This window comes from Oncorhynchus gorbuscha, linkage group LG02 (assembly GCF_021184085.1).
Source record: "Oncorhynchus gorbuscha isolate QuinsamMale2020 ecotype Even-year linkage group LG02, OgorEven_v1.0, whole genome shotgun sequence".
In the NCBI taxonomy this organism is placed as follows: Eukaryota; Metazoa; Chordata; class Actinopteri; order Salmoniformes; family Salmonidae; genus Oncorhynchus; species Oncorhynchus gorbuscha.
In genome coordinates this window covers 54,885,870-54,906,765 of record NC_060174.1, presented here as the reverse complement: position 1 = coordinate 54,906,765, position 20,896 = coordinate 54,885,870, and the positions used below count along the sequence as shown (strand labels likewise).

General features: G+C 42.3%; 1 long non-coding RNA gene across 1 annotated transcript; it reads right to left on the bottom strand.

Moving 5' to 3' along the window:
- Window positions 1-1,487: 1,487 nt before the first annotated feature.
- Window positions 1,488-20,043, bottom strand: LOC124004609. Its single transcript, XR_006833493.1, has 2 exons — window positions 19,658-20,043; window positions 1,488-2,404 (listed from the first exon to the last, which is right to left on the bottom strand). It is a non-coding gene; the product is annotated as an uncharacterized LOC124004609 (long non-coding RNA).
- Window positions 20,044-20,896: the final 853 nt, after the last annotated feature.

The window sequence follows — 20,896 nt, the reverse complement described above, 5'->3', positions numbered from 1 at the left end:
CAGTTACTAATAAGAATTCATCCATTAAGAAAATGTCTGTAAAAACTGTTAAATCCCTGTGGAATGATGAGGAATTTAAAAAATTGTATGGTTGAGAGGGACAAGGCAGAATGAATGGCAAATAAGTCTGGCTGAACAGCTGATTGTCAAATGTACTTTAAACTGAGAAATCATGGGACTAAACTAAACAAAAAATTACATAAAGAAGCTTAGCAAAAAGCTTTGGAGCACCTTAAATTACATTATGGGTAAAAAGTCAAACTCCTTCAATGAATCAGATGGCTCATTCATCACAAAACCCACTGATATTGCCAACAAACGCTGAACCTATCCATCCATAACAGACCAAATTATGGAATACATTGTAATATTGAATTCCGTAAAGTGAGTATGGAAGAGGTAAAAAAAAAAAAAATGTTTTGTTGTCTGTCAACAATTACAAGCCACCTGGGTCTGAAAACATGGATGGAAGATGACTGAGGGTGATAGTGGACGATATTGCCACCTCTTCAATCTAAGCCAACAGCAAAGTGTGTGCCCTCAAGCCCGGTGGAGGGCTGGGCGATATGGACAAAATATCGTATCACAGTATTTTAAAAAATGTTGGCGGTATGGAGGCTTTTGATGGTATTTTGTGTTTTTGAATAATAAAAGTAAAAAATGTGCTTCATGAGTATTGCGTGTCCCTAGGCTGGCAACACATACAGTAAGTCAAACGTTTGGACACACCTATTCATTCAAGGGTTTTTCTTTATTTTTACTATGAACTTATCCTCTACAGAAGAAGTAACTCTGGGTCATCCTTTCCTGTGGCGGTCCACATGTGAGCCAGTTTCATCATAGCGCTTGATGGTTTTTGCGACAGCACTTGAAAGTTCTTGACATTTCCGGATTGACTGACCTTCATGTCTTAAAGTAATGGACTGACGTTTCTCTTTGCTTATTTAAGCTGTTCTTGCCATAACACGGACTAGGTATTTTACTAAATAGGGCTATTTTCTGTATACCACCCCTACCTTGTCACAGCACATCTGATTGTCTCAAACACATTAAAAAGGAAAGAAATTCCACAAATTAACAAGGCATGGCTGTTAATTGATATCCATTCCAGGTGACTACCTCATGAAGCTGGTTGAGAGAATGCCAAGATTGTGCAAAGCTGTCATTAAGGCGAAGGGTGGTTACTTTGAAGAATCTCAAATATAATACATATTTTGATTTGTGTAGCAGTTTTTTGGTTACTACTTGATTCCATATGTGGTATTTCATAGATTCGATGTCTCACTATTATTCTACAATGTAGAAAATAGTAAAAAATAAAGAAAAACCCTGAAATGAGTAGGTGTGTCCAAACTTTTGACTGGTATTGTATATATTTATTATTAGATTATTAGATTTTTTTTCCTGCCTCTTAGGCCCAAGGGCTTCAACCCCGGTAATCCCCTGAATTAATCCGTCCCTGTAAATAATAGAGTCATACATACTGATGGAGGCATAATTATATTTGGTGTACTAACAAATTACTAGTCAATACAGAATGTAGCTCCAAACAGTAAGAACATTATTAGAAAACCACTCAAAGAACACTTGTCATTGTACCTACCGTATACACAGACAAACACATGCAACAACACACTATGTCAATTTCTCACTTTCTTAACTATGGCTTGGTCCGTTTCCATGAGCTGCTATTCTACCTTCCAGAACACTGATTTCATATGGTGCTAGAACAGCGAACACACATCTAAACCACCATAGGAAACCAGCTTCTGGGGGGAGCAATTTAGTGTCTTGTTCAGTGTGTATGAGGTCATTCAACTTGTCTTCATTCTACCAGAAGAGGTCACTGTCTGCACATAGGTGTTGTAGGCTATTTGTGGCTTGTAGAGCAATGCGATGGCCTGGCGTGAGATCAGCTTGTTACGAAAGTAGGATGTAGGGAAGTCACAGGTTACCTAGGTCACGGTTACCTAGGTCACGGGTTGGAGAGAAAGAAACGGTCCTTTATCTGTCACGTTCAAAAAAATTAAACAGCAGAGGTTGTGGTCTGGTCTAATGTAGAATTCAGAAACCAAATCATTAGTGATAAAAAAAAAAAAAAAAACATGAACAGGGAAACAAGGTGGATGGGGTCTTGGAGAAATTCTGCAAGCAATACAGTTACAGTTACAGTGGGTGGTATTTCCTACAAATACACAAGAACAGGCTACAGTTGACTTCCAACAGGAGGGTGAAGCATTACGTGGATATTTTGAAAGTTTGCACTTTAGCAATACAGTTGGCAGTATTTTATACATCCATACAAGAGTACAGCTTCCCTGAAGAGGAGAGAGGTCCAGCTCAGTACCGTTGCAGCATCAGCAAAGCAGGGCAGGAAGCTCTGGGGTGTTTGGGAGGTCTCCGCCTGCGAGGAGTAAGAGGGAATAGAAAAGAGAGTGAGTTTGTAAGAAAGAGAGGAGTTGTGTGTTATAGTGAGAGTCTATTAGCCTTAGTGCAAGCATGCGCATGAGGGTTGTGTTGAGAGCGTGGGCACCGTCTTCTCTTTCTGAAAGTGGTATTTCTACGACTTTGAGTCACGTTGCGCTCACATCCCAACTAACATGTTCCCACATCTTAAGAGTCTCATTGGGTCATTAACTAACGTTTTCATAGGAATGTTGCCGTGATGTGCAAGAGACCATTCCCTTAATGTCAAATGAAACCTACCAAGGAACGTGGTTACCATGTTCTCAGAACTTAAAAGACATTCATGTTCTAGATATGTTTCATGGGAACATTGACACGAAGTTCACCAATGGGTGCAGGAGGTAGTGTAGTTTTTTTTGAGTCAGGAGATTTGGTGGTGTCAGAATGAGGGGATAGGTCAAGGGTCTGTGGAAACGGGAACTATAGGTCTCGAGTTGACTTTGACAGTAATCTCTGCCATGAAGGTGGTTAGTAATTAGCCTTGTGACTCCTATAATGTGTTCCCAACTACCTCCCACGTGAGATGAGTATGTGGGGTTGTTGAAGATCTACGTACAACCTTGTCCACTCAGGTACCTGTCTATCTTATCATTGCCATTGTTTGAGTCAATCGTGAGCTCTTTGCAAGTACCAAAGTTGCCACTGGGTACACACTGGTTGAATCAATGTTGTTTAAACGTAATTTGTCAACGTATTATGACATGGAATCAACATGGAAAATACATTGGATTTGAAAAAAAGTAATCAACCAGTACTTTCATCTCATTTCAACCAGCATTGTAAACATTGAAATTAGGGTAAAACTTCAACTTAAATACATTGACTTAACCTGACTAACAGGTTGTTACATTAATCAAATTTCAACATAATCATCAGAACTACTGTATGTATATATTGAAATTGTGTTGAAAATTCCACATAGAAACGTTACAAATCTTCTTTTTTTAAATATTCATTATATATTAGGTCGTTGAAATGTCAAATGTTATATCTGATTAATCTTTGTTTCAATGTTGATAGTAAAATGGTATGTTTGAATCGATGTTCCAACGTCATGCCATCAACCTAAATAAAGAGATATATTGAAATGCCAGTCCAACTATTCCTGCCTGAACAGTGACTCCTACTGGTATATGAGGGGTAATGTTCTTCAGTTAGAACAAGTCTACTGTCCAGATGCCTACTGCTATGTACCCTGCTTGGCAAACAAGCTAAGTGTACATTTCAGCTGAGCCATCACGTCAACACATGTAGACATTGATTAGCATCCATACTCATTTGTGTAGACTACTTAAATAACATTGAATAGTTGAAAGTAAATCCTCTAACTTTTCTTAAACAAGTTGTATGTGAAAGTACACTGAGTGAGGTCGGGTTTATGTAGGGTACATTGACATCTATTTTGCCCAACAATGGACACCAACATGTAAACGTGTAGCTAGGTACAGGGCCGTAACTAGGGTTTGAGTTTTAGTGAGGTCCGGAAGGGAGCTCATTTACTGCCTTGCAGCTAGGTACAGGGCCGTAAACCAGGGTTTTAGAGAGGTCCGGAAGGGAGCTCATTTACTGCCTTGCAGCTAGGTACAGGGCCGTAAACCAGGGTTTTAGAGAGGTCCGGAAGGGAGCTCAATTACTGCCTTGCAGCTAGGTACAGGGCCGTAAACCAGGGTTTTAGAGAGGTCCGGAAGGGAGCTCAATTACTGCCTTGCAGCTAGGTACAGGGCCGTAAACCAGGGTTTTAGTAATGTCCGGAAGGGAGCTCATTTACTGCCTTGTAGCTAGATACAGGGCCGTAAACCAGGGTTTTAGTGAGGTCCGGAAGGGAGCTTATTTACTGCCTTGCAGCTAGGTACAGGGCCGTAACCAGGGTTTGACTTTTAGTGAGGTCCGGAAGGGGAGCTCATTAACGGCATTTATATAAAAACTTAAAAACCCTTAAAATGGGTTAGAAAAACTTCTTAAAACTCTTACTGAATGTTTCAATAAGACTTTTTTAATAAGACTGCTAGTGCCTTAGATCGCTGCACCACTCGGGAGCTCATCATCATGGTAACCACATGCCCCATAGTGAGTAGTGTCTATCTGCGGAGCGCATATCTGGGGGGGGGGGGGGGCATGGTGTGTAAGTGATGATCGACTACACACCGCATCCAACAAGTAGTGCCACGCGAGAATTTAAATGGCTACACTTACTAGCTAGCTATTTCCCTTGTCGTAACAGAACTGCGGGAAAGTGGTACTCGGGAAAGCAGTGCTCGCGGGAGCAGCATGTAGTAACCGTAGTCCGCAGACAGACATTATTGGCCGAGGCTCTTTATTTTAGATGGCAGTGAAGTTCTATTTACAAATAAAGTCATTGGGTCGATGTCAATCTCAAACCTCTCTCTTTCCTAAAATGGACACAAAAAGCTTTACTTAATATAAATAGTCAAACAACTCTCCCCCTCCTCTCATTTAATATGCAGACACAGCATCATTTCCCAGCCTTGCTTCCCTCAGGAATACACATTCACAGAGAGAGAGAGAAAGAGAGAGAGACTTCAGGGAGTGCGTTTTCTGTCAAATGGGCCTGTCTCGGTGGATCCAGGCCCATTCTGTGATATCTACAGACATTTTAGAGCAAACCTACCAGCTCCGCGTTGCTTTCTCCTATCAATGTCAACACTTCAACTGGGACGTCAAAGCGGCGGCCGCACCATGTAATGGAAATGATTCACTCCATTCTACTGACAGAGAAAGCAATCATGGAGCTATCATTGGGCTGGATCAGTCAATATAACAACGTGGATTTCTCACTCTGTGTTTTTAACTTCAATGGACAGCTTCAGAGCAAACCCGGTCTGTGACCATGTAAAGCAGATTGTAAAGCCCATATGTAATGATATTAACAATCTACATAGAGAATTCATGACATTACGAGACGCAGAAAACATGCAAAATACCTATCAAATAAATGGGGAAAATGCCCAAGGGCATTTCCTAGTATTTGATGTATGGGCCAGCCAAGATTCTTCAGCTGTACAGTAGGTACGGACACTAAATGTGAGGACAGTAATGTATGGATGGGAGTTGTTTATAACTACACTGTCTCGGAGTTAAGCTACACACTGAGAGAAAAGCCCGTTTGTAGTTACCCGCACTACAGATCAGTGACGATACAGACAGAGGGACCCACTCCACATACAGGATAGAACTGACAGAATGAGGCTCGGCACTCTGAGGAAGAAAAATAGCTAGAAATATGCACAGCCAATGTAGTACAAGATCCAGATGTGTGGTCACCTAGCACTTCAATTAGCTACGTGGATACAAGAGAAAGAGAAACAGAGAGTCAAAGTGAAACTTACACACGTCTCACACACACGTCTCACACACACACACGTCACACACACACGTCACACACGTCACACACACACACACACACACACACACACACACACACACACACACACACACACACACACACACACACACACACACACACACACACACACACACACACACACACACACACACACACACACACACACACACACACACACACACACACACACACACACACACACACACAGTGAAACCAGCGTCTGAAAGTGACACACAGAGAGCGAGAGTGAGAGTGTGAAATACTGAAAGTGAAACAGACACACACAAACACTGCTTACACACACACACACACACTCTGGTGTCTACAGTACAGTGCATGACAGATGCCCAGTTAGTTAGCGTGCTTGTCAGAGCATGCACAGAGAGTGATTTACAGTCTTGTGGCTTGACTTCTGGATGCACTACGTGTTTCAAAGATCTACTTAACTACACAAACACACTTTATTCTACCACTATTATATGAGCAGGAGGCTGAAGAAATTTGGTTTGTCACCAAAAGCACTCAAACTTTTACAGATGTACAATCGAGAGCATCCTATCGGGCTGTATCACCGCCTGGTACAGCAACTGCTCCGCCCACAACCATAAGGCTCTCCAGAGGGTAGTGAGGTCTGCACAACGCATCACCGGGGGCAAACTAACTGCCCTCCAGGACACCTACACCACCCGATGACACAGGAAGGCCATAAAGATCATCAAGGACAACAACCACCCGAGCCACTGCCTGTTCACCCCGCTATCATCCAGAAGGCGAGGTCAGTACAGGTGCATCAAAGCAGGGACCAAGAGACTGAAAAACAGCTTCTATCTCAAGGCCAGACTGTTAAACAACCACCACTAACATTGAGTGGCTGCTGCCAACATATTGACTCAACTACAGCCACTTTTATAATGGAAAAATTGATGTAAAAATGTATCACTAGCCACTTTAAACAATGCCACTTAATATAATGTTTACATACCCTACATTACTCATCTCATATTTATATACTGTACCCTAGACCATCTACTGCATCTTACCATCTTTATGTAATAAATATATCACTAGCCACTTTAAACAATGCCTGTTTTATGTTTACATACCCTACATTACTCATCTCATATGTTTATACTGTACTCTATACCATCTACTGCATCTTGCCTATGCCGTTCTGTACCATCACTCATTCATATATTTTTATGTACATATTCTTCATCCCTTTACACTTGTGTGTACAAGGTAGTTGTTGTGGAATTGTTAGGTTAGATTACTCGTTGGTTATTACTGCATTGTCGGAACTAGAACCACAAGCATTTCGCTACACTCGCATTAACATCTGCTAACCATGTGTATGTGACAAATAACATTTGATTTGAGTTACTAAGTCTATAAAAAGAAACAGACAAACAGTTATTATAAATTGATCAACTATAGATGCTGAATCTTACTGAAAACACAAGCTACTTTTAGATGACCCAATATAACAACGTAATTGAACTTAACATACTTGTTATGACGGTGCATTTCAGTTGCATTTACACAAAGCACCACTCTATACCTGTTTACAAATCGCCCACGGTGAGCCATATGGTGTCCCTCAGGCATCATCTCCATGCTGCCTGTGTTGCTGTGCTGTCCAGTTGTAAAGGAGAGGAGCCCAGCCACCCAGCCTATCCATGATAGAAGATATACTATACTGTAGCTCCCAGAGTCCTCATGTCTGTCTCTATACAAGTCCACAGAAAGAGTAGGGAATAGATGCCTTGAGCCATAGCTACCAGAGAGACTGTACTGCTAGCCTGTCTCTTCCTCTCTCTGCCTTCCCCTCTAGCTTTCTTCTTTGCCTTCCTCTCTCCTTTCTCCCAGTCTTCTTATTCTTTCTCCTCGTTCGGTCTGCCTTCCTCTCCGCCTTTTCCTCGTCAGTGTAAGTGTGAGGGTGTGATCTGTTCATCCAGTACTCACGCAGTCATTCTTACACAGAGTCAACAGGCTTTGCCGCACACTCTCTCGCTCCCTTTTATCAGTCTCTCTCTCTCTTTCTTTCTCACACACACACACACACACACACACACACACACACACACACACACACACACACACACACACACACACACACACACACACACACACACACACACACACACACACACACACACACACACACACACACACACACACACACACACACACACACACACACACACACACACACACACACACGTACTCTCTTACATAGTGACACTGTATCTTATCCTCTATCTCATAAACAAACAAAGGAAATACATACTGACTTTATCACACACATACTTTTAGAATCACTGCCGGTACACCTGAAACAGAGTCTGAAACTCTCACAACGCAGTGCAATTCATCACATGGTGGAATTGTTGTCAATCAAAATATGAGCAAACAAACATTGTTTTGGTGAAAGAGATTTATATACACACTACGTGGCCAAAAGTCTGTGGACACACCTTAAAGTTGTGGATTCGGCTATTACAGCCACACCCGTTGTTGACAGGTGTAGAAAATCGAGTACACAGCCATGCAATTTTGAAAGACAAACATTAGCAGTAGAATGGCTTTACTGAAGAGCTCAGTGACTTTCAACATGGCAATGTCATAGGATGCCACATTTCCAACAAGTCAGTTCGTCAAATTTCTGCCCTGCTAGAGCTTCCCCAGTCAACTGTAATTGCTGTTATTGTGAAGTGGAAACGTCTAGGAGCAACAACAGCTCAGCCATGAAGTGGTAGACCACACAAGCTCACAGAACGGGACCACCGAGTGCTGAAGCGCGTAGCATGTAACGCGTCTGTCCTCGGTTGCAACTCTCACTACCGAGTTCCAACTTGTCTCTGGAAGCAACGTCAGCACAAGTACTGTTCGTCGGGAGCTTCATGAAATGGGTTTCCATGGCCAAACAGCTGCACACAAGCCTAAGATTACCATGCGCAATGCCAAGCGTCGGCTGGTGTGGTGTAAAGCTTGCCGCCATTGGACTCTGGAGCAGTGGAAGCGGGTTCTCTGGAGTAATGAATCCAGCTTCACCATCTGGCAGTCTGACGGACAAATCTGGGTTTGGCGGATGCCAGGAGAATTCTACCTTCCCCAATACATAGTAGCAAATGTAAAGTTTGATAGTAGAGGAATAATGTTCTGGGGCTGTTTTTCATGGTTCGGGCTAGGTCCCTTAGTTCCAGTAAAGGGAAATCTTAACGCTACAGCATACAATGACATTCTAGATGATTCTGTGCTTCCAACATTGTGGCAACAGTTTGGGGAAGGCCCTTGCTGTTTCAGCATGACAATGCCCCTTTGCACAAAGCGAGGTCCATACAGAAATGGTTAGTCGAGATCAGTGTGGAAGAACTTCACTGGCCTGCACAGAGCCCTGACCTCAACCCCATCAAACAACTTTGGGATGAATTCGAACACCGACTGTGAGCCAGGCCTAATCGTCCAACATCAGTGCCCGACCTAAGTAATGCTCTTGTGGCTGAATGGAAGCAAGTCCCCACAGCAATGTTGCAACATCTAGTGGAAAGCCTTCCCAGAAGAGTGGAGGCTGTTATAGCAGCAATGGGGGACCAAATCCATATTAATGCCCATGATTTTCGACGAGTAGGTGTTCAGATATTTATAGGAATTATCAATGAGGGACACTTGTTGAATTATATACACCCACCACTACTTACACTACAGCCCCAGTGACTTTCATCATGTTGAAACCACACAGAAGGGGAAATTCCTGGGAAGACGTAAGAGGAAGTAATGGGATCCATGTGGTGAAAGTTAGCAGGTGAGTGGGAGAGAGTAACAGGACCGGAATCCTGCTTCAACATTCCAATCATGTGACAGGAAATATAACTAATGGCAGCCCTGGCTGTCAGACCAAAGGCATGGTAACACACACACACACTGCACACACACACACCCACCCACCCACCCACCCACACACACACTTCCAAATGTACATGCTTCCCACCGTTCCTGTGGTCTGAGTCAACTGACCACACGATGAGTCGCTTCCCTCTCCCTTCCTCTCCTCCTTTCATCTCTCCATCTCTGCTGTGCTGGAGCCAAGGATGTGTGGGCTGAGTCAGAGCTACCCGTAATAACCCCTCACCCAGATTGGCCTCCATCACCATCATTCATTCATCCACACACTACTACCATCCATCATGGCACCACACCTCATCCCCTTCACACCACTACCAAGTGTCAGAATCAGGATTTAAGACCTGGTTTCCTGGACACAGATCAAGCCTTATCCTGGAAGCATGTTCACTGGAGGTGGGAAATTGTTTCATGAAGTTTAGCAGCCCACGATCTATCTGTCAATCATCAGTGACAACCCATCAGCCTCCAGTGGGAGAGTTCCATTGCCTGTGTACCTGCTGCCCCCCCCCATCCCCTCCCCCCTCCTCCTCTCCCTCTGTGTGCGCTTTGGGTGGCTGGTGTACCAAAAACAGTCAAAACATGCCCCACCCAAACCCGTTACCCAACATCCTGACCATCCCTCCCTCTGTCCAAAATACAAACCAGCTGCACTATCTGGCGCCTAGGAAGGGGAACGTTAAATTCTCTCTCTATTACACACGCACACAGTGTTACTTGGATTGCATTGACATTTCCCTGTCCGTCTTTGACACCCACTTGTGATCTGTTCAAATGGCATGTTCATTAAATTGGTCCAAATCACTCAAATATCATTGAACATACAATAGCACATTCCAGCCGGTGTCTATTCCACAAAAAAAATGCCAATTTACTCTGTTCCATCTGACTGCGCAATCCACTGTCTCAAGTTTAAAACTTGATCTCCATCTAGACACCATCTCGCGCTTCTTTTCGACTAACATTTAGTTTTCAACAGCGGATATTTGCATAAACCTTGCAGTCTGTCTCTCAGACATTTGCAAAATTGTTTCAATATTCAAATTCGATTTCCAACTGTCCCATACTAATGAACATGTAGGGGTCGGGAGTTGGGACTACAGAGAGGCAGGCAGCGTTTCTCAGCCAGATTAAATCATGAATCAGCTGGCATCATTTTTATGGATACATACAAAAATAATGTCTATTGGAAAAAGGTCAAACGAAACGAAGTGCACCTAGTTTGCGGTCTTTCCAGCTTCCGTTTGAAGTTATTGTGTAGTTATGTTGTTGGCTAGCTCCTCTGAACAGTGTCATAACGAGAGCACATGTTCTATGCTGTGGTGAAATCGTGGCTCATTAGCTCATTGTTATGGATGTATCCAAATAAATGTCTCTAGAAAACAGCTTAAACAAATACAGCTACTGTTGTCATTCTGTCTGCACTGTTTGACTTGACTGTAAGTTAGCTGTAGTTGGCAAACTAGCAAGCAAGGGACAAGAACGTTGCCAGTCAGTATGGCAATAGAACATTAAGAACGAACGACTGGGTCGCGTCCATAGATATAGAACAAAAAGACTTAACGACTGGGTTGCAATCTCTGGCAAACAAACCAATAGAACGAACGGCCAGCCGGCTTGGATAGTAACCATAGATTTGTTTCGGGACTATATCTTGTGGAAGGATAAAATAGTATTAAGAAATGCATTTAAAAAAACGTTTTTAATTAAAATGTCAATCATTATTTGAATAAGTTGGTAACCCTTGTATTAAAGTGATAATGCCCTCGAAGCCGGTGTTTGGAGGATATATTGGCACGGTTTGCATTTACATTTACATTTAAGTCATTTAGCAGACGCTCTTATCCAGAGTGACTTACAAATTGGTGCATTCACCTTATGACATCCAGTGGAACAGCCACTTTACAATAGTGCATCTAAATATTTTAAGGGGGGGGGGGTGAGAAGGATTACTTTATCCTATCCTCCTTGCCTACCCTTTACTTCATATCGGGCCTAAAAACACCCATGCAAATATATCCTCCTAACACTGCCTTCTCAAGCATGATCACTTAAATAAGGCCAGAGGTGTGGTATATGGCCAATATACCACCGCTTAAGGGCTGTGCTTATGCAGGATGCAATGCCGAGTGCCTGGAGACAGCCCTTAGTTACCTGAACACATGACATTTTTGACAATGCTTTTTTCTGATAAAAACTAGTTCATTGCAGCCCAGTTTCATAATATTACCATATGTCCCAGCTACTTGCCATAGTTTTGAAGTAGTCACAAAAAAAAACAGGCCTTCATTTCAGGCATTTTTCACCCTGCCAGCTCCTATTAGTTCAATTCAATTCAATTTCAATTCAAGGGCTTTATTGGCATGGGAAACATGTGTTAACATTGCCAAAGCAAAGCAAAGCCAACTCCTATTAGTTCACCGTGGCACCAACTCGCCTTCCTAACGTTCTTTTCCCAGCCCATTGTTCTATGTCACAATGCCTGCGTCGCTAATGTTGGCAATGAGACCTGCCCATGTTGAACCAATTGCTGGTAGTTAAAACATCAACAATAACTTTCTCATGGAACTTAGAGCCCGTCCCATTGCTTCCTATAGGGCGAAATATAGGTATATCTGTCTATTTCGCCAAATATCTTGTAATATGTATATTTTTTCCTACTTCCTCGTTATGCAGACATAAGCACACTTGGCATCATTGAGGTGTGGATGTTTACTTTTAAAGTTTTGTCCTAAGAACAGTGTGTAGTGGTAAAATAAAAAGGGATACATTAGTTTTGTGCCATTTAGGCTAAATGGAATTCTCAGCATCACTCCAGTCAGAAGAGGCTCTGTGAATGTTCGATTCAATTCATTTGCTGTGGCCTCGTGCTCGTGTTCCAGCTCATCCAACATTCTTTTGCCATTTTTCAGCCTTGGGTGAATTTTGACTCATTCTATTGTCCAGCCTACCCTTAGCTGTGGTATATTGGCCATATATCACAAACCCCCGAAGTGCCTTATTGCTATTATAAACTAGATGATTTTTTGACAGGGGGTGCAGGAGTTTTTTTGTTGCCTGATTTAGATATGTTTCTGCTTAAAATTTCTGACATTTTGAGAGGCTATTTGTCAGCCAACTTGTCTATAATTAGATACATGCACATTCTCTTGTCATATGTTGCCCTAGAAGATGAAGTAAACCCTTGCTCACCAGAATAATGTCAACAATTCTTAGAATGAATGCGTCGATCTAGGTTTTAACAGTCAAGTTCTTCTTTCGCGGAGCAAAGACGTTTAGGGACCGGGGAGAAAATACAATAACAAATAAAACTGGAAAGAATTTCTATGCAAAATATCTAAATGACAACAGTCTGAAAGGTTTTAAAGAAATAGAAAGCTGTGAAAGATTTCAGTTCGGCATGGATGCATATTTCATGTGGTTGAAATACTATCAGCTTTTATGATGCTGATACAGACAGCACCTCTACAGAAGGTACCCAACTGAGCATTCGCAATCACCCGAGGCTGAATTAAATCAATATTATTTTCTCCCCTCGAGTCAATTTTTTTACATTTGGTGTATCATTTCTGAAGGAGTTAATACATTTACATTTAAGTCATTTAGCAGACGCTCTTATCCAGAGCGACTTACAAATTGGTGCATTCACCTTATGACATCCAGTGGAACAGTCACTTTACAATAGTGCATCTAAATCTTAAAGGGGGGGGTGAGAGGGATTACTTATCCTATCCTAGGTATTCCACACACACACACACACACACACACACACACACACACACACACACACACACACACACACACACACACACACACACACACACACACACACACACACACACACACACACACACACACACACACACACACACACACACACACACACACACACACACACACACACCTCTGAGAAAGGCCATATAGTGACCTCTCACATCCCGAACCACAATCCTCCAAGGAGAACACTCCCAAGTGTCATAAAAGGTTCATAAATACCTGGTCAGTTACAGAAAATGTGTATTATGGGTGTATATAATAGTAACGCTATTTAAAGTCATGCAAACCCATCTATCCATTAAAATTGAATGAAGTAGATGCCAACCTGGTACGTGGAGAGAGGGGAGATATATGGAGACATGGACGTTTGAGAGATCATCCTGTTTCCGATGCTGTACGGCGACACATAAAATTAAGCTGTGTGAGAAGTTATAAACCTACAGTCAGTGTCCAGATTTCAGTTTCCATTTAACTCATCTGAACAGTAGGCTACAGTTCCCTTGACATGACAGAGTCCTAAGTCCCATCTTGTGATTGTCAAATTTGTATAACAGTATATATGTTTGTTTTTTCCTGCAACGGCCAACTACAACTACCGCAACGCTGCTGGATTTTTCACACTCAACAGTTTCCTGTATGTATCAAGAATGGTCCACCACCTAAAGAACATTCAGCCAACTTGACACAACTGTGGGAAGCGTTGGAGTCAACACGGGCCAGCATCCCTGTGGAATGCTTACGACACCTTGTAGGAGTCCATGCCATGATGAATTGAGGCTGTTCTGAGGGCAAAAGGGAATGGAACTCAATATTCCTAATGTTTTGTACTCTGTATTTAGTTAAGAGATCTCTCAATAATAATTATCACAATAGCACATTGGTAGTAGTCAGTAACATATCAAAGCTAAGCAGTGCTTGGATAAAACCCTGGATGGGAGACCAACTTAATAGCGGTGGATAGATCAACTCTCCAGTAGGAGGTGCTGTCTAATCTATTTTTTCTTTTTTTTTCTTCTGATAGTGGATCTAATGTTGAAGATATGACGTTGTTTCAAAAGGTACAAATTCAACATATTTTATAAGGTTTGTCTATGTTGAAAATTGGTTACAATGATGACATATTCCTGTGCTTTAAATTCCAGCCTCAAAACAAGTTGATTACTTTTTCACATTTATTTTCTGTACAGATTCCACGTCACAATACATTGATAGATGACGTCGAAACAATGTTGACACAACCAGTTTGTGCCCCGTGGGGGAGGGCCAAGACACTACTCATGTATACATTCAAAATGAGCTCTGGTGTGTGAACACATACTGCAGAAGATAATGACAATAATGAATTTGATGTTTTTACCAAAAATGTTATATGAAGATTTAACATTACCCAGTTTCTGTTGTTACAAATACTGATGTAATTCTAGGAGTAGGTTTGAAATCTAGCTACTGCATACATCTTACATTCCTGTACATTCCTGAAACCTGACATCTGAGTGAGCAATCAGGTCAGCATGTATGAGGGGATTTCCGATCTCCCATACAACTTGAGTAACAGCAGGTTCTCCACTGGCCTTTATAAACAATTCACACAAAGATAATGTACTTTTCACACACACACACACACACACACACACACACACACACACACACACACACACACACACACACACACACACACACACACACACACACACACACACACACACACACACACACACACACACACACACACACACACACACACACACACACACACACACACACACACACACACACACACACACACACGAATCCCTTTGTACAAACACAACAAAGCCACAGAGAAACACTGGTAATTCTGACCACAGCTTCCTCTCAGAGGAGGAGTAGACTGACGTCAAGTCTGGTTTGGTTTTAGATTTACAGACCACACTCTGGTTTAGTGTTTTGCTCTAAATCTGTAGTGTACTTTCCCCTTCCTCCTGTGCTGCTCTCACTACCTCTACTAGGCTGCAGTACATCTCACTTGTCCCACCTTCTATGTCTATTTCCTTCCATCTCACATGTGTATGTACACACACACACACACACACACACACACACACACACACACACACACACACACACACACACACACACACACACACACACACACACACACACACACACACACACACACACACGCACACGCACACGCACACACGCACACACGCACACACGCACACACGCACACACGCACACACGCACACACGCTTCCTCTTTGATGAGGCATTGAATACCACCACCAGTCCCACTCACAAAAACACAGACCTTTAAAAACGTAGACCTATGACACAGACTTGATGGCATACATATACACTCTCCCATAAGCATACTGACAAAACAGAGCCATGCCCTGATATCTCACTCTCTGTAGGAGGCATGGCAAAGCTTCATTCAATGATTGCCAATATAAGTGAGTTTAATGCAACTGGAGAAGTGAACTAGTAATGGTTGAGAGATGAGTCGACCTGACTCAGTATTTTAGTGGTGGATATGTGACCAGGCTACTGAGGCCAGCATAGTAGAACTTGGCTTGGTTCGGCACACTATTGTGAAAAGGGTCTAAGAGTGCCCTCTACTGGTGACAGAGTATAGTGCAGTCAAGTACCAGAAGAAGTTTTGAGAAACTCTAGATACAGGTCGACATCGAACACATCTACCAGCCCTTCAAAGTCACTATGCTCAGTTGTACAGTGCCTCAGAAAGCATTCAAACCCTTTGACTTTTTCCACATTTTGTTGTGTTACACCCTGCATTTAAAATAGATTCAATTTTGATTTTTTTGGTCACTGGCCTACACTCAATACCACATAACGTCAAACGTGGATTTATGGTTTTCAAACATTTTACAAATGAATAAAAAATGAAAAGCTGAAATGTCTTAAGTCAATAAGCATTGACCTCCCTTGTTGTGGCAAGATTAAATAAATTCAGGAATAAAAATTGTCTTCGTCTAAACAAATCACATAAATTGCATGAACTCACTCTGTGTGTAATAATAGTGTTTGTTATTTTTCAATGACTTCCTCATATCTCTGTGCACCACACATACAGATAATTGTAAGGTCCCTCAGTTGAGCAGTGAACTTCAAACTCCCTTCACAGAACAGTTCAAACTGGCTCTAACCAGAATAGAAAGAGGAGTTGGAGGCCACCTGTGCACAACTGAGCAAGAGGACAAGTACATTAGTGTCTAGTTTGAGAAACAGACACCTCACAAGTCCTCAACTATCAGCTTCATTAAATAGTACCCACAAAACACCAGTCTCAACGTCAACAGTGAAGAGGCGACTCCGGGATGCTGGCCTTCTAGGCAGAGTTCCTCTGTTCAGTGTCTGTGTTCTTTTGCTCATCTTAATCTTTTCTTTTTATTGGCCAGTCTGAGATATGGCTTTTTCTTTGCAACTCTGCCTAGAAGGCCAGCATCCCGGAGTCACCTCTTCACTGTTGACGTTGAGACAGGTGTTTGTGGGTACAATATAATGAAGCTGCCAGTTGAGAGCTTGTAATGCATCAGTTTCTCAAACTAGACACTAATGTACTTGTCCTCTTGCTCAGTTGTGCACCGGGGCCTCCCACTCCTCTTTCTATTCTGGTTAGAGCTAGCTTGCGCTGTTCTGTGAAGGGCGCTGTACGAGACAGCGTTGTACGAGACCTTCAGTTTCTTGGCAATTTGTCACATGGAATAGCCTTCATTTCTCAGAACAAGAATAGAATGACGAGTTTCATAACAAAGTTATTTGTTTCTGGCCATTTTGAGCCTGTTATCGAACCCACAAATGCTGAGCGCTCCAGATACTGACGCTCCAGATACTCAACTGGTCTAAAGAAGGACCGTTTTATTGCTTCTTTAATCAGAACAACAGTTTTCAGCTGTGCAAACATAATTGCAAACATTTTTTTTTTAAAGTTATCAATTAGCCTTTTGAAATGATCAACTTTGATTAGCTAACACATTGTGCCATTGGAACACAGGAGTGATGGTTGCTGATAATGGGCCTCTGTATACCTATGTAGATATTTAATTAAATATCAGCCGTTCCAGCTACAAGTCATTTACAACATTAACATTGTCTACACTGTATTTCTGGTCAATATTATGTTATTTTAATGGACAAAAAATGAGCTTTTCTTTCAAAAACAAGGAAAAGTCTAACTGACCCCAAACTTTTGAACGGTATTGTACATAAAGGAGAGTCAAGGGTGGTGTTCCTATTCATATAATAATAAATGCAGTATTCATTCATGTAAGCAAAACAAGAGAAAACATTTAAACTTCTCTAAAGATCATATCTATGAAGGAATTAACTTTCTGTATACATGTATACTGATAGGGTACATTATATTCTCTTTATCCCTCTCCACATATGCCTTGACCTTACATCCACTGTGTGTGTATGTCTATATGTGTGTCAGTCCTTGCCCTTCTCTAGTGATATAAACACAGAAGCCTAGTGAATCATAAAACCAATGAAGGCACAAGATAAACAAACTCTCTCCCACCCTCTCTCACACACACACTAATAATAACATGACAACCAATTTGAAACCTCTGTACCTGTCTACAACAAATGCTATATTACCATATTGCCAAATCAAATTAGTTAACAGCCAGCGCACAAGTCTCCAAAGTGTGCAGCTAACAAAGACATCCCAAAAATCTGATTTGACAACAATATGTGGCACAACACAACACTGAGCAATTGCAACGGTTCAGCATCATTATTAAATCATAAAACAGGTAGGCCTATGAATAATACTACGCAACTGACTGGATGGCGTGAAATGAATACCGCTCCACGATTGAGTTATTTACACTTTAAATCACACCTCTTTCTTTTATTTATACACAACATGACCAAAAGTATGGGGACACCTGCTCGTCATACATCGCATTCCAAAATCATGAGCTTTAATATGGAGTTGGTCACCCCTTTGCTGCTGTCACAGCATCCACTCTTCTGGGAAGGTTTTCCACTAGATGTTGGAACATTGCTGCGGGGACGTGCTTCCATTCAGCCACAAGAGCATTAGTGAGGTTGGGCACTGATGTTGGGTGATTAGGCCTGGCTCGCAGTCGGCGTTCTAATTCTTCCCAAATATGTTCGATGGGGTTGAGGTCAGGGCACTGACCTCAAACCCATCGGGGCAAGTAGTGTTCTCCTGGCATCCGCCAAACCCAGATTTGTTTGTTGGACTGCCAGATGGTGAAGTGCGATTCATCAATCCAGAGAATGCATTTTGAGTGCTCCACAGTCCAATGGAGGTGTGCCTTACTCCAGCCGACGCTTGGCATTGCGCATGGTGATTTTAGGATTGTGTGCGGCTGCTTGGCCATGGAAACTCATTTCATGAAGCACCGGACTAACAGTTCGTGTGCTGATGTTACTTCCGGAGGCCGTCTGGAACTTGGTAGTAAGTGTTGCAACCGAAGACAGACAGTTTTACCGCTTCAGCACTATTCAGTCCCTTTCTGTGAGCTTGTGTGGCCTACTACTTTGCGGCTGAGCGTGGTTGTTCCCAGATGTTTCCACTTCACAATAACAGCACTTACAGTTGACCGGGCAGCTCTAGCTGGGCAGAAATTTGACAAACTTACTTGTTGGAGAGGTGGCATCTTTTGACGGTACCACATTGAAAGTCACTGAGCTCTTCAGAAGGCCATTCTACTGCCATTGTTTGTCTGTGGAGATTGCATGGCGGTGTGCTCGATTTTATACACCTGTCAACAACCGAATCCACTAATTTGAAGTGGTGTCCACATACTTTTGTAATTAGTGTAGATAAAAACGTTCACCGCGGGTATTCGGAGTACTTCAGCCCTGGAATTGTATCTGCGCAACATGATGGGGAATGCGGACGTTGGGCAATGCCCAAGTGTCAGAGCCGTTTGGCAAGGGATGAAAACACCCTCCCTTGGCAAGAAAAACATGGCGCAGCGTCAATTCCACGAGTCTAGAACCATTTTCTTGTAGATAATTTAATAAAACAAACAAACAAATCGTTGGAACACCGATGTTGAAGCTACAATAAACTACAACATATTAGCCTACTTTCAACGTGCTTATAATAAAACATGCACCGCACTTCAGCATCAAATAATAAACCAACTGTAATAATTTTACTTACATCACCAAGATTCAGCCATCGGGTTCAAATAAGAAAAGTCAAACTTGCATAATGTTCCTTTTAAACGAGAACGAAAGCAAAGTGCGACGCTTGGGTGCAGGTGTCTGGTCTCCCCGCAGGCGGATGAGGCGCGAGCATAGACAGACACTTCGCTTTATCGTATTTTTTCTGTCATTGTGCCCATCGTGAAAACTTGCGTCTTCTTTTTTGAAAACTTAAAGCGACCTTCCAAGTGGCAGAGTAGAAATGCAACAGATAGGTAGTCTACAGCAGGGCCGTCGGAAAACGTTATCGCGAGGCGGCACTTATGACTTAATTTTTATACCATTCTTTTTATGATTTGTCAACTCGCCCACAATTTCTCTGTCCTTCACAACAGAGTGCTACTGCAGCCTCTTTGCGTGTCTTGACCAATCAGATCCACTAAAATTGCAGGATGCGCGTGCGCCATCGCGCGCAAATTTATTTTGTCTCCACACAGCAAACATAATCATGACAGGCAGGTTGAAATATCAAAACAAACTCTGAACCAATTAAATTCTTTTGGGGACAGGTTGAAAATCATTTAACATTTATGGCATTTTAGCTAGATAGCTTGCAGCTGCTACCTAATTTGTCCTATTTAGCTAGCTTGCTGTTGCTAGCAAATTTGTCCTGGGTATAAATGTTGAGTTGTTATTTTACCTGAAATGCACAAGGTCCTCTACTCCGACAATTAATCCACACATAAAACGGTCAACCGAATCGTTTCTAATCATCTCTCCTCCTTTCAAGCTTTTTCTTCTTTGGAATTTATATGGCGATTCATAATAGGGTGTATTACCGCAACCGACCGACCATCCTCAGTTCATCTTTCAATCACCCACGTGGGTATAACCAATGAGGAGATGGCAAGTGGGTATATGCTTCTTAAAGTCAATGAGGAGATGGGAGGCAGGACTTGCATCACGCTCGGCGTCACAAATGGAAGCAACTTCTAAATAAAATGTTTAAATCAAGATCCGCACAGTGGCACACGTGCGTCCGGTTTGGGCATGGTGTAACGCACAACCCACAAAGCTCAAGGCGAGCACTCCACTTTCCTCCGGTATTTACCATCTGGGTTTGACGGATGCCAGAACGTTACCTGCTAACGTTACCTTTTGCTAACTGTAAAGTTTGGTGGTTGAGGAATACTGGTCTGTGGCTGTTTTTCATGATTCGGGCTAGGCCCCTTAGTTCCAGTGAAGGGAAATATTA